Here is a 23,308-nt window from a genome sequence, read left to right on the forward strand (position 1 = left end):
AGCCGACCTTGTTCAGCTAGGACTTGGCTGCCCTCTGCTGGTCTCTGCCAAGTTAACCCTTCACCTCTCGTGCCCTCCAGCCGGACTTAGAGGAGTCCAGAGGGGACTGAGTCAGCCTGACTATCACAGAGGGCTGACCCTGCTGCCTTCCGCCGGCAGAATCTTCCTACTAAGGCCGGAGAGAAACTGGCTGAACTAAAGTTAACAGGGAGATCCATTCTGTTAAATATGTAGAATTTCACTTTATTATTTGTAAAACATTCAGAGAATTAAAGATTTAGAATTGGAAGGGAATTTGGAAATTACCTCATTTGAGACAATCACTTCACAGATAAGGACTGGAGTGCAAAGATTTGTCTAAAGCCACCCTGATTGTATGTAGCAGAGTCAGGATTTGAATCTATGTCCCATTCACTAACCTGAATCATTCAGACATTTTATCCAATATTATAATTCTGTTGCTTTATGTTTTATTTTATAAAGCTGTATAAGCATATACATGCTGTGTATGTATATACTTATACAGGCCAAATTTATCTATCTAACAAACCAATACAAATTTTTCACATCTTGAACTCCAATTCTACATGTAAACATTTGCCAGAGCCTAAAGTATTTTGTTGGGCTCTAGGAATACAAAAACAAAAAACAAACAAACAAAAAAAGGTTTGGTCCCTGACCACAAGGTGTTTATAGTTTGATAGGAGGACTTAGGCATAACACAAGATAAAATGTGATAAAAGGACAAATGACGGGCAGCTAGCTGGCACAGTGGCTAGAGCACCAGCCCTGAAGTCAGGAGAACCTGAGTTCAAATCTGGTCTCAGACACTTAACACTTCCTACCTGTGTGATCCCCAATTATCTCAGCAAAAAAACTCAAAGAAAACAAAAACAAAAAGGACAAATGAAAGGGTCACAGGAAATTTGAGAAGGATCTTTTTCAACAGGAGGAATAACAAGGGCTTTATATAAGAGATGAGTTGGATCTTCAAGAAAGAATGGTGATTAAAAAAAAAAAGGAAACTTGGTTCTACCAAGTTTCTTAAAATGTGGGTCATGACCCTATATGGGGTCTTGCAACTGAATGTGGGAAGCAAGAAACTGTAAATTATTATCAGCAAATGTTTGATTTGTATATTTATTTTATATACTTATATGCCTGGAGTCACATAAAACTTCTCACTGGAAAAGGGATGAGTGGAAAAAAACTTAAGGAGCCCTGGCCTAGAGAATGACCTGAATACATGCATGGTGAAGAAAAAGAGCTGATAGCGATTTACAAGTCCAGTTTGGCTGAATTATAGATTATATGCAATAAAGTCCTGTAAAATTAGGCTAGGAAAGCAGATTGGAGTCATGTTGAAGAGAACATTAAATGCCAGCTTGAGGGATATGAATTTTATTCCCTAATACAGCCTGAGGTAGAGGCAAGACATGGCAGCATGTGCCATGGTTAGGCAAACAACCCCCCAAGAACACCTTGTCCACCATCTCCTCTCAGATCCAGTTGGAGACAGTCTAGAACTCTCCACCCAAAGATTTGGGGAATAGCAATACTTCTGGCTTAGCATTTACATCTGTCATCTTTATAAGAGCTATGGTCTGGCCTATTTCTAAAGATGCTCTAGACATAAATTACTGAATACCCAGAACATTCTTTTCACTAAAGTTTTTGTCAAAATGATTCAGTCAGAAACTGATAAAGAGTTTATTAGTGGAATGACACTGAAGAAGCTGTTAAATTTGATTTACTACTTTTATTAATGTATTCAGATCAAATACCAGTGTAGAGAACAAGGGGGTATTCCAAATTGTTCAGTTGAGCTGGAAATTTGTTATATTAAAAATTGCCGTTGTTTGAGACCTCAATATATTTTTGTAATACAAATGTTTTCATTGATATTTATTATCATAAGAGCGCAGTTTCCAAATTATCTACCTCAAACTCACTATGATAATAATAATGATCATTACTCCACTTACTAGTCATTTAATTTTGGGCAAGTTCTTAACTTAGAATCATAGAGTTAAAGTTGGGAAGGACTTTGGAGATCATGTAATTCAACTCCCTCATTTTCATAGATTTGGAAATCGAGACTGAGAGGTTAAGATTATTTGTCCAAGATCTCATATGTTGTAAATTCCAGAGCTGGGATTTGAATTGAGGTCCTTGAAATCAACTTTTTTTCTGACAGGACATGTCTTCTTATCTATAAAATCACAAGGCTGTTTCAAGCTAACTCAGTGGACACTTAAGTATCTTCTATGGACTGGAAATATAAAAAGCAAATTACTCCGTCTCAATGGGTAAGACAATATGTACTTATGGTAGTTTATACAACTTAATACACGTTTTGAGATAGAGGAGGCACAGTAGGGAGTATAGGGTCAGAACAGACATCTTGAAGGAGAAAGAATCTGAGCAGTGATCTGAAAGGAAGTAGAGAATGCTAGGAGTAGAAATTGGAGGAAAGTGCATTACAAGACGTGAAGGACAGGTAAAGAAATGCAAAAAGACCAGTTTGTCAGGAGCCATTTAATGAATGAAGAGAAGTGAGTCTGAAACGGTAGAGTGAAGCCAGATTCTAAAGGACTTTAAATACCAAATTTAAAAGTCTGTATTTGACCTTAGAGGGGAGAGAGAGACATTAGAGCTTACCGAGTCGGGGGTACATGGTCAGACCTGCATTTAAGGATTATGTCTTTGGCAGCTGGATGGAAGATACACAGATTGTAGGCAGGCCAATTATGATGCTATTGTAGTGATCCAGGTAGGAGGTTGGAGCCCTGACCTTCTGAGTAGAGGTGGGGCTGGGGCTGGACAGATATAAGAGATCTAATAGAGATTAAACTAATTACATGACAATTGATTGGATGTTCAGGGGACAAAGAGTAAACATCCCCCAAAGTAGCATGTGTATGTAAACTATTAAAATGTCAAAATAATTATTAAAATAATCATATTACAGCCTAAGTGACCTTATGTCATTGTATGTCCTGAGCCTCTAACCCTTGAGTTAAATCAAAAGATATGCATTAGGTAAACATTCAGCAATGCTTGTCTGAGGCAACTGTTTAAGAGTGGTTTCTTCTTAAGGCCTTGAAACTATTTTAAAAAGCTGGCTTATATTAGGCAATTATTAATGTACCATAGAGCTATAGTTATTCAAATAAAAGAATAGAGAGAAGAATGTTATAGATGAATTGCTTTAGGTAATATATTACACATCTAAGTCTGAGCTTCCTTCCTTGCTGACATATTCTGATAGAACTTTCCTTGCAAGGGGAACAGAGATTTTTGTCCCCTGGCTGCACTGGCTGCCCATGACAAATGAGGCTAAATCTGGCATACCCACTTCCTGTCATATGTAAATACACCTGGGATCTACTAATGCCATCAGATAGCTATTCAATTATCTAGCGGCTCTAGACAGATCAACCTAGCATTGCTTTAGGAACTGAGGGGATCATCTCTTTTCCCTCCCCGTCCAACAGTCCTTGTTTGCGTTAACCCTGAAATACAGGAGTTAGGCAGAAATTTCTGAGAGTGACAGCTTGCCAGTAGCACAGTTTTAAGATCAAAGTGCAGGCTTCCTGAGCAGGGGCTGAAACATTAACCAGACCTTGGGAAACTGTCTATAATTGCCTGTCTACTTATTCAAGTCTATGGGAGTGCTTTTCCAAATACAGAAACGAGTGTGTGTGTGTGTGTGTGTGTGTGTGTGTGTGTGTGTGTGTGTACTGGCGATGATGACGAGGATGAAGGCAAAGAAGGGTTCCTGCAGCCAGGAAAAGGCTCTCTTCCTGTCCTTCTGAGAGCGGCTGGGATATATAGGTTAGAAGACAAAAAGTACACTCCCGCACACTATCCTTGGGAAAGAAAAGTCTCCGGCTCAGAGATCAATCCTTATTGAAAAATCAAAGACAGGGTTATAGCTAGGCAGAGCCCTTTGCAAAAAAACAATTTCTTATTTGTCAGGAATCTCCCTGATTAAAACAAAACAAAACAAAGCCCAACAAGGGGAGGGAGGTTCATTGTTCACTTCCTCATGGAAAAGTCACATTCTTGGATGAAATTCCAAAGGATGTCTGACTTAGCAAAGATTATTTCACTTAATAAGGATATTTGTACACCAAAATGGGGGATGGGGAGTTTTCCCTATTTTTAAAACTTGAATTATAAAGGGTTCCTTCTGGTAAACATTAGCCCTTCCCTCTCCCGGCCTCTTCCCCTCTCCCCCAACCAATCTGAATGTCTATAAGCTTGTAATAAAAGAACAAAGAACAGGATTTTCAATCTAGAATATAAAGTCCTTGAAGGCAGGAACAATTTTCTTTCAATCTTTGTATTATTCCCTAGCACAGCGACTGACACCTTGAAAGTAGGTATGGAACAACTGCTTGTCCAGTAGACTGGATGGATTCACAATTTTGTGGAGGAAGGTTAATGCACTAGGAAGCCACCAACCAAGATCTGGCTGATACAAATGAACCAGTTATTCTAGATGGGTCACAAAGTAGTCCACTAATCAGTCAGTCAGTCAGTCAGTCAGTCAAGCCTCCTCTGGGATTTCTGAGCCGCAGCCCCACACTCCTGAGAATGATGAGCCTTCAGTCTGGTATCTTTTAGATTTAGGTGGGGTTTTCTTTAAACGTGGCCCCAGGCTGAATGTAAATCTGTAGACAAAAGCCTACTTTTAAAAATTCTAACTGGTCTCGGGCAGTCCTGTCTGACCAAACAATCCTCAGTGTGCTCGGATTTTTCTTTTATGCCATTATGGACGGCTATGGCCAATTCAGCCCCTTGAAGTGGCAAATATATATCTGGCTTCAGCACATAGGGGCCTCTAACTTTTTTTTCTCTAAGGGTGTGGGCTAATGTTTATACACAGATGCACAGAGAACCTGCATTGAGGCATGAACCAATCCCCAGCTAGTTGCACAGAAAGCTTGTCCTCCCACACCCTGGGGCTAAGCTTACTCCCTTGTTCAACTTTCAGAATCTTTGTTATGGGAGTTACATAAAAGATGGCCCTAAAGCTGCCCCCAGGTTTGCTCTAGCCAGGGTTTGGCTGTTTTTTTTTCAAGCGTGAGAGTTGATTGGATACTATGTTTTGCTTTGTTTTTTTAAATGTCCTAAAAATGTATTTTCCAAAATGCTTTTTTTTTTCTGGAGCAAAATGATAATATATTGTTTGTGGTGGCACATATCTACACATAGAGAGTTCTCTAGAGAGAGAAAAGGCTTAGAGAGAAACCATCAATACACATAAGCTTTCATATTGTGGGGGATCTTTTTTTTTGAGTCACAAGTTTGGATAATTTAAACATATTGAACTTAAAGGGGTGGGGGAATGAGGACATCAGGAGCATTTTTAAAGTTAAGAAAACTACAACTGAAGTTTTACTTTGAAGCCTTATCATGTCCTAGCAGTCAGCCTGGGTTCTCGGGACTAGGCCATCCAGATGGATTTTGGCAGTTCCTGTCAAGTTAAGGAGACTCAGGTGGGGACGTGGCCGTGTTAGCAGAAAGCTGGCTTAGTCAGACTGGGAGATGTACATTAGTGTGCAGCCGTAGATAGTGCAATAATTGTAAAATCAGGAAGGCTTGGGTTCAGATTCAGACTCAGATACTAACTGCATGACCCCGGGCAAGCAACCTATTTTCTCTGTCCCTCAATTTTTTCTGTAAAATGAAAGGATTGGACGAAATGGATTTCAAAGTCCCCTTCCCATTCCTAAATTAGGTTTGTGAGGTCGTTTCGGTTATATCCAGCTCGTGACCTTATTTGGGGTTTTCTTGGTAGAAATTTGCCATTTCCTTCTTCAGCTCATTTTATAGATGAGGAAATAAAGGCAAAAAAGAATTAAGTGCCTTACCCTACGTTAACTGCTAGTGTCAAAGGTTGGATTTGAACTCAGGAAGAGGGGCTTTTCTGACTCCAAACTCAGCACTACCTAGCTGCCTGAAACCTAGATTGGCACTTAGCTAATGAATTCATCTGCCACAATTACACAAAGATTGTGATCTCTCCATATAAGTGAAGGAAAAAATCCTGGCTGATGAAATTAGTAACAAAAAGATCAAAGGAAAATATGAAGTCGTCAACAAGCATTTATAAGCACTGGCTCTCTGTCAGGCATTGGGCTAAGGACTGGGGATACAAAGAAAGGAAAAATATTTCTTGCCTTTTCTTCTCTGTAGCTCTATACAGGCTTTCATGAATGCTCCCTAGAAATATGTGGATCTCAAAATTCTAGAAATCAAACTTGTCAAACAAATCTACTTGATCTTATTGATTATCTGGCCTGTGGAATGTTTCTGTCAGCTAGTATTGATTCTTGTTTGCTATGTCTGATTTCACTTGGTGAGAGATGGTTTGAAACAGGGCCAAAGAGAGAGAGAAGAAAAGCCCAGAAACAAGTTACCTCCTTAACTATCTTTGCATGTATAATATAAACTAGTGTTTATATTATATTATGGGTAAGTCATTGTCCAAGGAGAGAATGGCCTAGAAGATTCTGTCTTGGTTTTGACCTTTAATGGGGACCTGTTCTCCATCCCAGACCAGCCCCCATGGAAGAGCTCCATGATCTGAATCATGTTGGACACTATCTTGATCATCTGGTTGACTAACATGATATTAATAAATTATCCATAGAGCTCTTTTGCCAAAATTAACTGTCACCAACTACAACACAATGTGGTACAATAAACATTCATTGAGCACCTTCTTCAAGCCAGGCACTAGGATGAACACTGGTGATGCAAATAGGAAAAATGACATTCCTACCCCTCAAGAAGCTGACCATCTGGTGAGGGAGGGATGGGGGAAGACAAAACTTAAAAGGAAGCCAAAGTCAAGGATAAGAGGCAGGGAGTATAATATCACTGCAAGAGAAAACAAACATTGCAGCTAGTGGAAAATGAAAAATTGACTGGGTTTCTGAGCCATCTTTAAAGGAAAGCTTTGGGAGGAGTTTTTTGTCCCCCCATCTGAGGCTGAAAGTATATAGTCAAAAGGTAACAAAGATCACTTGCAGTCAGGATTGAGTGAATACTGATGAGGAGAAAAGGAAAGCTCAGAATAAAATGGCAAAGTTTTTGGTGAAGCTTTTTTAATAGAAAACATTGTCTGGTTAGGTCTCCCCAGAATCTCAGAGCTGGAAACAGGTTTGGAGGCCTTCATCTAGTCCAATCTAGGTCAATTATTACCTCAACAGGCCCTCTGCAACATCAATTACAGAATGATCGACCTCTGCCTTCCAAGCATCCTAGAGTCCAGGGGTCCTCAAACTTTTAAAATAGGGGTTTAGTTCACTGTCCCTCAAACTGTTGGAGGGCCGGTCTATAGTAAAAACAAAAACTTTGTTTTGTGGGCCTTTAAATAAAGAAACTTCATAGCCCTGGGTGAGGGGGATAATCGTCCTCAGCTGCCGCATCTGGCTGGCGGGCCATAGTTTGAGGACCCCTGACCTAGACTACCTTTAGAAAGCTCTAGCTGTGGGATAAGTTTTCTGATATCAAACTAAATCTGAAATGAAGCGAGTAGAACCAAGGGAACATTGTATATCGTAACAACAAAATTATGCAATGATCAGTTATGATGAATGTGGCTCTTTTCAAAGAGTGAGTGATTCAGGCCAGTCCCAATGATCTTGTGATGGAAAGCCATCTGCAGCCAGAGAGAACTGCAGGGACTGAGCGTGGATCACAATATAATATCTTCACCTATTTGTTGTTTGCTTGCTTTTTGTTTTCATTCTCATTTTTTTTTTCCTTTTTGATCTGATTTTTCTTGTGTTGCATGATAATTGTGGAACTATATATAAAAGAAGTGCATATATTTACCATATATTGGATTACTTGCTGTCTAAGGGAGGGGGTAGGAGAAAGGGAGGGAAAATATTTGGACACAATGTTTTTCAAGGACAAATGTTTAAAACTATGCAAGAAAATACGAAATAGGAATACTAATAAGAAACTGAAAAAAAAAAAAAAGAAAAAAAATCTAAGTCTGCTTCTATGGAGTTTTTACCTACTAATCCTATCTCTGGCATCTGGAGAAAAGCAGAACAGGTCAAGAATTTCTCTTCCACATGACAGTCCTTCAATATTTGAAAATCATTCTCCTGTTTCTGTCACCAGGCCTTTCCTTTCCAGGCCAGATAACCTTAGTTCCTCCAAATGTTTATCCTATGGCATGATCCAATACAGATGGGCATAGAAGGAAAAGAATCCATTAGCTGAGCCTAATTTATAGTATATCAGAAATAGTTACAGAGCACATTTATAATACTTGAGGGTAGGACACCAGCAGATTCCACTTTAAACATCAGCATGGCCCAATGGGGCAATACTTGGTTATGATCCTGCTTGTCTATATATGAGAGTCAATGGAAGGCTTGCCTTCTCCCTTCTTTTTCAGGCTTTATTCTTTCTGCCTGTAATTAGTAGTCATGAGAGATAATATATGAATGAATCTGCAAAGAGTTTCCCTTCCCTTATCGGCAATAGAATGTTTTATAATAATGATTCCAGATGATTTATCCTAATTTTCTTTTTTTTTTTTTTTGAGAAATATCTTTGGGCTATCTTTAATCAGGCAACTGAAATATAATTTTAATACATACATACATATGTATAAATATACATATATACATATATTATTACATATCAGTATATATTATATTATGATAAGATATCAATATATATCATATGAGAACTTTGATGAAAGCATAGATAATGGAATTAATGCTATAGTGATATAAAAAGCATACATGAGCCTAGAAATTGTAGAGATTTATAGTATTTGCCTTTCTAGGCACATTAAATGGATTTAAGTCTTTCGCTAACCTCCTTTTTAAGCTAGTGCTTTTTCTTTCTTTTTTTTTTTTTTAATAGCCTTTTATTTACAGGTTATATGCATGGGTAACTTTACAGCGTTAACAATTGCTAAACCTCTTGTTCCAATTTTTCACCTCTTACCCCCCACCCCTCCCCCAGATGGCAGGATGACCAGTAGATGTTAAATACATTAAAATATAAATTAGATACACAATAAGTATACATGACCAAACCGTTATTTTGCTGTATAAAAAGAATCAGACTCTGAAATATTGTACAATTAGCTTGTGAAGGAAATCAAAAATGCAGGTGTGCATAAATATAGGGATTGGGAATTCAATGTAATGGTTCTTAGTCATCTCCCAGAGTTCTTTCTCTGGGCGTAGCTAGTTCAGTTCATTACTGCTCCATTGGAAATGATTTGGTTGATCTCATTGCTGAGGATGGCCAGGTCCATCAGAACTGGTCATCATCTAGTATTGTTGTTGAAGTATATAATGATCTCCTGGTCCTGCTCATTTCACTCAGCATCAGTTCGTGTAAGTCTCTCCAGGCCTTTCTGAAATCATCCTGTTGGTCATTTCTTACAGAACAGTAATATTCCATAATATTCATATACCACAATTTATTCAGCCATTCTCCAACTGATGGACATCCATTCAGTTTCCAGTTTCTAGCCACTACAAAGAGGGCTGCCACAAACATTCTGGCACATACAGGTCCCTTTCCCTTCTTTATGATCTCTTTGGGATATAATCCCAGTAGTAACACTGCTGGATCAAAGGGTATGCACAGTTTGATTTATCCTAATTTTCAAAAGTTATTTTTTAACATTCCTTTGTTATCTCTATAATTAATCTATTGAGGTATCTCAGGGTAACTTTAAACATAGACATATACCCAAACCCTCCCAAACCCTTGTCTCCTCACTATACACACATACACCTATACACACAAAACATAACAATCCACCTTTTTTTTTTTTTTTTTTTTTAAATATTTCTTTTTTTTTTTTTTTTTATTTAATAGCCTTTTATTTACAGGTTATATGCATGGGTAACTTTACAGCATTAACAATTGCCAAACCTCTTGTTCCAATTTTTCACCTCTTACCCCTCACCCTCCCTAGATGGCAGGATGACCAGTAGATGTTAAATACATTAAAATATAAATTAGATACACAATAAGTATACATGACTAAAACGTTATTTTGCTGTACAAAAGAATCAGACTTTGAAATATTGTACAATTAGCTTGTGAAGGAAATCAAAAATGCAGGTGGGCATAAATATAGGGATTGGGAATTCAATGTAATGGTTTTAGTCATCTCCCAGAGTTCTTTCTCTGCGTAGCTGGTTCAGTTCATTACTGCTCCATTGGAAATGATTTGGTTGATCTCGTTGCTGAGGATGGCCAGGTCCATCAGAACTGGTCATCATCTAGTATTGTTGTTGAAGTATATAATGATCTCCTGGTCCTGCTCATTTCACTCAGCATCAGTTCGTGTAAGTCTCTCCAGGCCTTTCTGAAATCATCCTGTTGGTCATTTCTTACAGAACAGTAATATTCCATAATATTCATATACCACAATTTATTCAGCCATTCTCCAACTGATGAACATCCATTCAGTTTCCAGTTTCTAGCCACTACAAAGAGGGCTGCCACAAACATTCTGGCACATACATGTCCCTTTCCTTCTTTAAGATCTCTTTGGGATATAATCCCAGTAGTAACACTGCTGGATCAAAGGGTATGCACAGTTTGATTTATCCTAATTTTCAAAAGTTATTTTTTAACATTCCTTTGTTATCTCTATAATTAATCTATTGAGGTATCTCAGGGTAACTTTAAACATACATATATACCCAAACCCTCCCAAACCCTTGTCTCCTCACTATACACACATACACCTATACACACAAAACATAACAATCCACCTTTTTCTAATAAATAACCCAAATTTTCCCTGTTGAATCTTTAACTCATTGCTAACATCCTGCCCTTGCTAGCAAAAGAAAACAGGAGGTCCTTGACCTTCCTATAACCTGGCCTTCTTTAACTTTTCTCCCTCCTGACCCTTTCTCACCAGAGAATTTTTACAAGATCCCCTCTTGACTCTGTTTTAGGCAGGGTTCATGTAGTGCCTTTGCAGGTTGTGTGTTCAGAATCAAGGTTGCAGTGAAATCCTATAATGCAACATGGGCAAGCACTGCCAGAAACATATCAGATACATTATGCCTTTGTTTTGGGGTTAATTTTTGGTCTTTGTGTTCAGAAACCTTTAATTGTTGTCAAAATTTTTGGGATCCTCAAATTCAGTTTTGTGATCCCATGTGGAGCTGAGACCACAGTTTAAGAAGCTGTAACCTATGTTATGGTGATCAATGGTGAAATCAAGGTTTTATGTATTAGTTAATGAATCTGTACTGTGGAACTTAAGAACTAAAATCTCAGAATCCTAATTCCTCAATCTTTTTTTTTTTTAATTTCCCCAGACTGTTTTAGATAAGTGCTTCAGCCTGTTTCTGTAACAATGCTTTAAGATTTCACTTATTTCACTGAGTTTAAAAAAAAAAAAAAAAAAACTCCTTTTCTCCCTAACATCTCTCACTGTCTCATCTTCCAAATGAAGACCTACCACTTTTCATTCTCTCAGAGGAGATTAGTATTGGAAAATGTGATCAATAAAGAACTCTGGTGTACCAGCTCAAGACTAACCCCTCAAAAATTTTTTCTTTTAGTGCCTTTAATGTTTATAATCCCCATTTGACTAAGAATAAAATTACAACTTCAGATTTTCTGGAGAAGGGGGACTATGAGCATGGAACATTGCATATACTATCAGACTCAGTAGATGTGTTGGTTAACTTTTTCAAGCCTTATTTTTTTTCTCTTTAGTCTTAATTATGATTATAATGATAGATAATTAGATAATGATTATAATAGGTAGATAGAGTGATAACATTTACATAGCATTAACCATATACCAGATACTGTGTGTTGAATTGGTCAGTCTAGTTCTCAGGGAGCTGGCAATCTAGTGTCAAGCCCATGGGCTCTTAAAAACTTGAGCTATTGGGACAAAAGCTCTGGAAGGCTGTAATAAACAGACAAACTTGACTGTAGATTATATACTCTCCAAGAATCAATCTGGCCAACTGGAAACTGAGTGGATGCCCATCAACTGGAGAATGGCTGAATAAATTGTGGTATATGAATATTATAGAATATTATTGCTCTGTAAGAAATGACCAGCAGGATGATTTCAGAAAGGCCTGGAGAGACTTACACGAACTGATGCTGAGTGAAACGAGCAGGGCCAGGAGATCATTATACACAGCAACAATAAAACTATACAACGATCAATTCTGATGGACGTGGCCATCTTCAACAATGAGATGAACCAAATCAGTTCCGATAGAACAGTAATGAACTGAACCAGCTACACCCAGAGAAAGAACTCTGGGAGATGACTATGAACGACTACATAGAATTCCCAATCCCTCTATTTTTGTCCAACTGTATTTTTGATTTCCTTCACAGGCTAATTGTACATTATTTCAAAGTCCGATTCTTTTTGTACAGCAAAATAACTTTTTGGACATGTATACATATATTGTATTTAATTTATACCTTAACATATTTAGCATGTATTGGTCTACCTGCCATCTGGGGGAGGGGGTGGGGGGAAGGAGGGGAAAAGTTGGAACAAAAGGTCTTGCAATTGTCAATGCTGAAAAATTACCCATGCATATATCTTGTAAATAAAAAGCTAGAATAATAATAAAAAAGAATTAATCTGGCCAGATATGGAAATGATCATCATCAGAAAGATGACTGACACTTTTGGCCACGGAGACCCATGAAACACATGTTTTAAAAGGTTCTTGGTCCTGTATGGCTCCTTTGTGCTTCCACAATCATAGTGCTAGAAAAGTAGAAAGATAACCAAAGAAGACTAAGAATCATATAGTCCTCAGATCATCTTCAAACATTTGTTGTTGCTAGACGGCACAGTAGCAAAAGCTTGGAGTCAGGAAGACTCATCTTCTTGAGTTTGAATCCAACTTCAGACACTTAATAGCTGTGTGACTCTAGCCAAGTTACTTGACCTTGTTTGCCTCAGTTTCCTCACCTGTAAAAGAAGCTGGAGAAGGAAATGGCAAATCTAGTATCTTTGCTAAGAAAATATCAAATGAGGTCACAAAGAGTCAGACCACTAAAATGACTGAATAAAAACTCTCAACGCATCTTTGTTGGAGTAACTGAATCATATCATATTGACATTCTAGCTATAAATGATCCCAGAAAATCTAAAAGAGTTAAACCAAAGAAGGGTTCTCCCTGAAGAAATAAACAAAAGAATTGGCTTAATGAGCTTTGTTATGTGACTAAATTCAAGTTGGTCATTTTATCTTGCAGTGTTCATAAAAATCAGCAAGAAGAAATCAACTTATGGACCAATATCTATATAGGGTAAAGGTTCATAACTTTTTTAAAATCATGAGCTCTTTGGGCAGTCTGATGCAGCCTATAGATTATTTAAAAATGTTTTTAAATTCATAAAATAAAATATATAAGATTACAAGGAAACCAATTATATTGAAATTTAATTATGAAAAATATTTTTAGATGAATGCGCCCTAGATTAGAACCCTTGTAAAGGATGAAGAAATAGAGAATTTCCAAGCAAAACTTGAAAAGTCCTCCAATCTAAATCAATTACATACATTCATACTCTGTGGGTATATGGGAGCACAGCAAAACTGACATCTGAAAATAATTGGTCAGGTCAAGAAATGAAAGAGGGTGAAGGATTGTGATGACTCAGAAGGCTCATTTCTATATGTAATTTGAATGAATATTTTTCAAGAGCAACCATTGCACCTCCGCAACCTCTACCCCTACCTCTTCATACCTCAAAAAAGAGAAATGACTGGTTAATGACTGAACAGTCATTTCAGAAACTGATGATTCTGACTGTAGGGCATCAAATATATATCTATATATATCTATATAATCAGATAACTGATTAGAGGGAATATCAAAATCCATACCAAGTTATAAGAAAGACTAAAGATAAGAAGACGATGCTATGGGCAATTATAGTAGTTCCAATCCAACCTTTTAGGGAAAGGGGAATGGAAAAATAAGAACTGAGAGTATTACTGTTTCTAAGATGAGTTTAAATTATGCAAAAACAAGGAGGCCCCAAAGCCCCAACTGAGTTTTATAAACACTTGATTTTCTTGCTAAACTGCAAGGCATGATAGTGAAAGTCAGTGATGATTTACTGTAGAAACTCATTTGTAAAGTAAAAAATAGCACCTTAGCAAAAAAACAAAAAAGCAATTATGGGAAAAAGAATTTATGGGGAGCTTTGTGAATCCTGACTAAAGCATGTTTCCCCAAGGGAACAATCAATAAATAATAAAAACACAATTTTATTTTATTATGGAATTAACTTCAGGAAATATATGAAGTGTTAAACGGAACACATATGTAAATAACATATTATATGTAATACAAAATATACCAAATGCATTTTATATATATGTAGAGAAAGATCATATTTTAAAATGACGAAATAGAAGTAAAAAGAAACATATCCCTTAGTTTTTTACAGTCATTTCTTTTATCAGCAACAATCATGGAACTGACACATGTTTATTCTACTATGTTAGTATATAATGCACATGTAAAAGACAGCAATGACACTTTTAAGAGAAAATAGAAAGTAATGATTAGACTTGAATACATAAAAAGAAATCTTTACTAGAGGTAACACAAAGTTTTAGAGTTCTCATATTTTCAAGATATATATCAAAGAGAAAAAGACTCCAAAAAAATGAAAAAGATCATTGATAGGGTACTTTTAGCAAAGATGGGAAGAAAGGAGAAAGGAAGGGAAGGGAAAGGAGGGGGAAATGAAGGAAGGAGAGAAGAAAAGAGAATGAGGAAGAAAAAGGAGAGAGACGAGAAGAGAAGAGAAGAGAAGAGAAAGGAGAAGGAAGAGAAATGAGGAGAGGAAAGGAGAAGAGAGGAGAGAAGAGAGAAAAGGAGAGGATAGGAGAGAAGAGAAGAGAAGAGAGGAGAGGGGAGGGGAAAAGAGGAGAGGAAGCGAGAGGAGAGGAGACCCAGAATAAGTTTATATATGTACTTTCTTACTTATATAAAATCTTTATGGAAATAGTCTATGCATTCTTTGAGGTCACCCTTAATGAAAATGTGAGGAGGAAACAGGTTTTCACAAGTGTTTTATTTGAAGCAGACTACATATTCATAGCCACATAATTGACTGAAAGGCAGAGAAAATATAAGAACCCTTTAGTTTATTTTTCCTTGATTTAAACAAAAATCAAGGAAACTTGGTAGAATGAAATTCAGATATAAAGGTTTTCTTTAAGTGAGATTTCTCCTCTACATGTTTAAGTCTTACAAGGTTTTTATGAAAGAATCACAGAAAGGACTTTATTCAATCATTATATGAGGATCTTTATTAAGCAAGGAAACAAGGCAGAAGACAGATGTGCACCTCTGAAAATTTTGTCAGTGTCTTGTACAAAGTCCAACTAGAAAAGGGATTTCCTTTTGATGCAAGGTGCTCCCCAAACTCCTATTTTCATATGACATTTTGCCCATTTAAATAGTCCTGGAACTATCAGAAGTCTCCCCTTTGAGTTCTGTAGTCATTTGAATGATATTAGTCTATTGTTGCTTATTGTTCACACTTATGATAATAGTTTAATCTTCAGTATATTGAGTTAGTTCACCAGTACATACATTTTGGACAGGCATTGAAGAAGGACAATGAGCTGTACATAAGAGGAATATATCAGATGGATTATATTTGGGAAATACAGTAATACTTTCAAAGATCCCTAGCTACTTTGCCACAAAAGACCACCTTTTTTTTTTGAAATACTAGTATACTTACAGTAATCTTACATACTTGTGAATCATAGTCCATCATGCTCAGGTGACCAAAGAAGTCAATGAAAATATAATGGGGCGAGTGGAAGATTAAAAAAAAATGGCCCCAAACCAGGTAAATTAAAAGCCATGGGTGGCTAGTGGATAGATGAAGATTACAGCATATTCTCAGTGTATGCTTGAAATATAGCATAATAGAAAACATGATGAATATTCTGGCTAGGAAGGGATGATGGTGGATCATAAAGTGATAACAAACAACTGAGTCATTTAGCCCCAAATGTTGAGAGAAACTGTGGTAGAGTACAAAAAAAAATATTGGATTTGGAGCCATAGTGTATTTGATTCCCAGATCTACTATTGAATATGCCTGTGACCCTAGGTAAATTAGTTCACCTGTTTGGACCCTAGACAGGTCCTGTTCCCTCTAAGGGGGCTGGATTAATTATTCCCAGGGTTTCTAACTGTTGTAAATCCTATGATTCCCCCCAAATAACCAAAGGCATTAGAAAGATCTTCCATGGAGGATTTAAAGAAAGACACAGATGGGAATCACACAGGATGAGAAGACATGGATGGATTATGAATGATCGTCACTGTCCAGAGGGACTATGCACACTGAAGAATCAAAGTAACATATGGAAATAGGCCCTATCTACTCCCTTCTATTTTTTCTAAAAATATTCCTCAGCTAGAAAACCAGTGCCCTAATTCCCCTGCATTGTATAACCTGTGCAAACCATTAAGTCAGCTTCATTGGCACAAAATTTCATTTAAAGATTTTCCCTCTCTTTTCTCATACTTAGCAATGCTGATATAAATATCCATCTGTTTGCAAGGAGCAGGGTCAGCCTAATGGGATCCTATCCTAGGACAAAGGTCTGGATTCTCTGTTTTCCTTATAGTTCTTCTGTGCTTTGTAGTTTGGGGGCAGCTAGGTGGCACAGTGAATGGGGTGTTAGTGCTGAAATCAGGAAGATTCATTTTCCTAAACTCAAATCCAGCTTCAGACACTTACTAGCCATGTGAACATGGGTGAATCAATTAACCTTGTTTGCCTCAGTTTTCCCCATCTATAAAATGAGCTGCTGAAGAAAATGAGAAGCCATTCATCATCTTTGCCCCAAAACAAAACAAAACAAAACAAAACAAAACAAAACAAAACAAAACAAAACAAAACCCAAATGGGGTCACAAAGAATAGGACAATAACAAACCTAGTTTTAGACAAACCCAACTTGGGGGTGGAGTGAAGGAAAAGGAGGCTCTAGGTTTTATTAACTGGGGGAAAGAAGGAAGTATAGTTTGCTAGAAAAACAGAAAACAAGATTCTAGTCTGCACTTGTCATTCCTATGAATTTTCAGATGATATGTGTTCCTGAAACAGTAGTAAGAGCTAGGGAAGAGCAAAGTCACCAGGAAGTACTAGGCCCTACCTCATTTCTTTGTTTCAAGGCTGATTATAGTAGGGAAATCGTAAAGAAGGCCTGATGTTTAAACTTCTACTAGGAAGTATGCTGAGAGGCAGGGGTGGGGAGATGGGAAGGGCTTTAAATGTGGGCAATCTGAGTGTTTGCCAAAGAAGTTGAGTTAACCTTTTGAGCAAAATATAGTAGACATACATTTAGAACTCAAAGAAACCTTAAAAGTCATCCACTTCAAACCTTTTGTTTTACAGATGAGGACACTGAGTCACAGATATTAAATAACTGTCTTGCCTAAGGTCATAAAAGGAGAAGTAGCCAAGTCTGCAATCTTTACAATTATATAATCTAAGAACAAACCCATATAGAAGCAGTGGACCTTATTGTATTGCTCTGCATTAAGTGGAGGTGGGATGGATTTAAAAAAAAAGAAATACTCTAGTTAGAAAGTCAACTTTTTACATCCATAATGGACCGTGAATCCTATTTTTCTGGGCACATCTTGTGTCAAGGGAGATCTGTTTCCTGATCATCCCAGTTTCCACACAGACCCAGATCTAGCATTCAGGTCTAGTTGGTTCAGAGAACTGCAATTAAATATAAGCATGAATTTGTGTATTGTGGGGAGCCCACAAGGGCCACCATCCCACTGGCTGCATGAATAGGGAGGTGCATTCATTGAGGTAATTTGATCTTCTCCACCTCACCAGCTATTTGTCATTTGATCATTCCTCTTTTGAAGCATTTCAAAAGTGCATTGTGTGGTGCTGGCTGAGCCACCAGGGGATCACTTATATATAAAGGGCGGGAAGATTGCTTTTCCTCTGAAGCTTCCCAAGTTTGGACCAGGGTGGGCATTTGTAATAGTACCTAGAAGTGCCGAGTTTGCTTATTTGTGGTTGGAGGTCCTTGGTCTTTCAGATTTCTGTTCAGTTGTTTTTCAGTTGTGTCTGGCTCTCTTGGCAAAGACACTGGAGTGGTTGGCCAGGTCAATTTACAGGTAAGGAAACTGAGAGAAACAGAATTAAGTTCATATAGCTAAGAAGGGTCTGAAGCCAGATTTGAACTCAGGATGAGGTGTCCTCCTAACTCCAGACTTAGGACACTATCCACTGCACCACTTAGTTATCCCTTTTCAGATTTAGGACATGCATAAGTTTAATTTGACTTTTATTATTAAGCAAACAATCATTTTTAATCTTTCTCTTTTTTTCATCATGTTTAAAGCACATTATATCAATATGGTCCATGATAAAATCAGGGGCAGTGGGATAAGGGCAGATATTTAAATTTTCTAATTTAATTTTCTAATAAAATTTTCAACTGTTTCACAGAATTTGAGTTACAAGGAACCCCAGAGGTCATCTAGTTCACCCTAAGAATAACCTTATATTTGGGGGTAGCATGATATAGGTCTAAACTTGGATTTCAAATCGAGGACCTGCTGTTTCTCCACCTGTAAAATCAAGGGGATTAGACCAGATGACCTTTGGGTCCTTCTGCCATTAGTGCTGGGATCTCATGATCCTGTGATGGAAATGGTAATGATTGATGATAGAAGTAACAGCCTGACTGCTAGCCTCAGCTTTAAATAATAATAATAGTAATAACAACTAGCACTTAGGGCCCTTTTGCAAACATTATCTCATTTGCTCCTCACAGCCACCCTGGGAGGTACATATAAAATGATCCCCATTTTATGAATGAGGAAACTGAAACTGGCAAAAGTTAACTCATTTGCTCAAGAATATCCCTAGTTAAGATTAAGGCAGGATTTGAACTCAGGTCTAGTGCTCTATGCATTCTACTACCTAGCTTTTTCACTTACAAGTTTTGTGACCCTGGACAAATGACTTAACATCTCTGAATCACTTCTTGACTACTTGAACTCAGTCTCTTTCTCTGTAAAATAAGGGGATTGGACTAGATTACCACTAAAATCCTTTCTAATCCTTTTGTTGTTATTTAGACAATTAGTGGTATCTTCATCACTCTTCATGACCCCATTTGGGTTTTGCTACTTCCTTCTTCAGTTCACTTTACAGATAAAGAAACTGAGGCAAAAAAGGGGTAAATGACTTGTCCAGAGTCACACAGCTCTATTTAAATGTCTGAGGCTGGATTTGAACTCAGGCCCTCCTGACTCCAGATTCAGCTCTATCCACTGAACCCCTAGGCTGCTTTCTTGACTAAGATTATATATATAGCAAATAAAAAATTTGGGATTCAAACACAGGTCTTCTGACTCTAAATCAAGCAACTTTTAAAAGCTGAATGTCTTTTGCGCATCAGTCATTCATTTATTCATTCTTTCTTTTTCTTTTTGGCTTAGCAGTCAACAAATAGCTAACTTTGATGATAGCACATAAATAAAAGTAGACAAAGTATTTGCAGCTGGCTATCTAAAACGACTTAAAACTTTTATGAAATATATTCAAACTTCACTGTGGTGCTTGGTCTTCCATGATTGAAAATGCTTCATGGGCTCCCTCATGGAAAGGTGTTTTGTGGGTATTTTTGTACCAATCTACCTAGATGAAATCCAAGATCGACCTTCCTTATTTTCAGCACTGCTCAACAATGAATAATTATAGCAAGATTACAATGCACACAAGCAGTATGTTGCCTGGTTTCTTAATTACTTAATAATTACTCCAAAGGGTACAAGAATATTTTGGATGGATTGTCAATCTCAAATGAAAACTCACAGACGTTACAAGCAGTGCATTAATTATTTTATTAATTTGTTCTTTTTTACATTATGGGAAACATTCATCTATTTACAATTGTTTTCTGTCCACACACAAACTAGGTAAATAATCTTATGAAAATCCAATTCATAAAGCCATAAAAATGTTCCCCACCCCTCCATCTAAAGGCTTTCAAATTTTAATTTTTTTTCAAACCAAAATAATTTTTAAAATCACATTTGGGAATTCAGGTATGCCAGTGATTTACATTCCAGTTATTTAAAATATGCATCTAGACATGTTTTAAAAAAGAAATGGTAAATTCACAAGGATAAGGTTTAAATTAAATTAATAATGCACAGCAAAACATTAAGGGAACATCTATAAATAATGGCAATATATTACAAATAAATTAGTTCTATTTTCCTCTTCAAATATTAAAAATCTGTAATCCGTTTCATCAGCTTTCTTTACAAAAAGATTGTGTGAATTTATGGAAACATCCGCAAAAATATAATAAATACTTAATTTATTTAAATAACTTTTGATGTAGGAGACAAAAACTTTCTTTTAAATTCCCCCCTCCCCAGAAAATGCAAACAACTTTTGTACCAAAGTTAAACAAAATAAGTAATTTTTCTGGGTACACATATTGGCCTGAATGAACTGAAAAAATACCATTACATTGCTACAAATCACATCAAAAGGAACAATGGAACATATATCCTATACTTATGGTGGTCACCTTAAGGTGTCAAGTGGTTAACAAGCAACATTCTGAGGGGCCACAGTTGTCCTTCTATGTTTCTTTTGCTAAATTGTTTATACTATTCAAAACATGTTAATCAATGAGACAAAGATCATAATGCCCTATCCATGTGGATGTTCCCCCGTGGGAACAAATAGGCATTCAGCTAAAAGATTTAAAATACATACCAAAAATATCCTATGAATATACAAATACCATGTTTCATTATAGACAAGATTAACCAACTTTCCTACTTCTCAGTGTCCTGGACTGACTGTCAATCTCTGAAGAAAAGACTGGAGACTGGTTGTGAACCAGTTTCTCAATCTACTTCTCTCAGTCCAAAACTTAAGACTAACTTAGATCCACTTAACATCAGCTGAGAGCATGGAACTTGGAGATGCTCCATCCATCTTGGCACAGATGAGTTCCAAAGAACTTCCAATTGGAATATGACCATAAATGATCAGAGGTGGCAGTTGGCACTCTTAAGATGCAAACTTTGCATGAGCTTTCATTGCTACTGAATGTTAAATAAAAAGCATGTTCTCTTAAAAAACGAGCAAATCCAGTGCTGTATTCAAATGCCTGAAACATCGACCCTCTGGGTGGTCTCGTTACATGAAGCTCTCTAGGGGTCGAATTGGATTTCTGCTCACTATAGTTAAAAGTTCTTCTTTTTTTTAAAATGACAAGTTAGTAGCCCTTATCGTGTAAACCACAGCAGTAAACATTTGTGCCCAGTATTTCCCTCCCTCCCTCCCCCAAATAAACATAGTTTAGATATCAATGGCTCTGAGAGGTAGCAAATTCTCTAGTGATTTGAGAACGAGTCAATGAAAATATTTGTTGTCAAGATACATTATCTCTCTTAATTTCAGAAATAAAATTAAATTAGCACCTGGCTATATGGTAGGCTATTGATAGAGAATTAAAAAAAAAATCTGCCTCTCTGTTAGAGTGAGCATCTTAATAGATGCTTTAGAATGACTTTAGTTTTGCAATGATAATTATAAATGGTTGAGCCTGTGAGCCAATAGAAAATGCCAAGGATCCATTAGGGTTGCCATAATCTGAATGTTTACACTGCTAAAAGAATAGGGGCATTTCGAGCCAAGTCCAGCTAGATGCAAAGTGCCTGCTGTCCATCATGCCAGCAGATGGGAATCAGTGTTCTATGTCAACAGACTATTTCTTTTCAACATTTAAGAATCACAACTTTTTGTTCCCCCTCCTTTTGGATTCTAAACCTTGTGGGTCATATTTCCCACCTCACCACCTGGAAACATGTCCATTCATGACTTCAAACAAACAATGAAACAACTATTTGTAATGATGCAGCCTTGTCTGTCTTGGAGTGGAAACAGTATTTTATCATGTACAACCACTAAGTCAAAATCCTGATGTTTGAAATCATGGGATAGACTGTATTTACTAGGAAGAGACTCAAAGAGAGAGTAAGACATCTGAAATGTAAACTAGGTTGGGGGGGGGAGTGAGGAGGGGGGTAAAGGGGGTAAAGCAGATTGAATTGCAGCATACAACTAGCTTATGGTGTAACCAAGAACTTTGCTTTGAAAACTGTTATGGTCTTCATTTGAGCATCTCATAAACAGGTGTATGTGTGTGTGCACACGCATGTGTGCATGAAAGAGAGAGAGATCTAATAGTCCCACCAGGATTAAGACATTAACAAATAAATAGAACCAAAATTTTTTTTCTTTCTTTTTTAAAACCAATATAATCCTTACAATACAACGGGAATCATCAATACATTACAAGTCTAAAGGGTCTTAACACTTGGACAAAGGAAAATCTTTTATATAATATCTTCACCTGTTCATGCTTTTTTCCTCCTCTTTCCTTTCTCCATTTTATTGCCTTTCAGAATAGATTTTTCCCCACCTGGAAGATCGAAATTACAATCTTCTGCTGATTGAAATTTTTGAGTTAGTGATCGATGAAATTAAAATGAGGCAGTGTATGCATCTGTGAGTGGTGCAGGTTCCTTTTAGAAGGATGTTTTCTAGTCCTGGCTTCACTTAGAGAATTTACTTCTCCCTTTCTCCACTACACAGTTACAGATGACCCCATCATTCATCCCAGTCCATTCCACCCTTTTCTTTGTGATTCATTATTTCTAGTGAGAAGGTATGATTCTGAGGTTCAGAATAAAGTGCTCCATCTGCTTTAAAAAATAATAGCCATTTTTTAAAAAAAGGGAATCTGAGTTCTAGTTTCTTTCATTTGTAATGAGGAAGACTGTAGAGTCCCAAGGGATCACCCTACAATACTAGATTTCCAAAATATCCTATGGTTTAATATTGCTGTACACTAGTGACAGACTAGCTTTAGAGAGAACTGAGGATTGTGAATGACTTCAATGGTGCATTTGCTATACAGGTGTGTTTTGTTTCCTGTCAAGAAAATAAAGGGTTGTATATTTCTGCAAGAGGCATGTTGACAGCATCAGTACATGGGTTAAAAAGCATGATGAGGAATATGAGCAAACTTGTCAGAAAAGCAAGGGGCCAAGGGGCATTATAGGATGTCTCTTGGAAGTGACAACTACAGTACTAGTGGAAGTCAATGGGATCCTTAACAGACGATGGGGGGGAGGGAGAGGGGAGGAAGGAAAGGGAGAGAGAAGGAGGGGAGGAATAA

Source organism: Sarcophilus harrisii, chromosome 1 (genome assembly GCF_902635505.1).
Source record: "Sarcophilus harrisii chromosome 1, mSarHar1.11, whole genome shotgun sequence".
Lineage (NCBI taxonomy): Eukaryota > Metazoa > Chordata > Mammalia > Dasyuromorphia > Dasyuridae > Sarcophilus > Sarcophilus harrisii.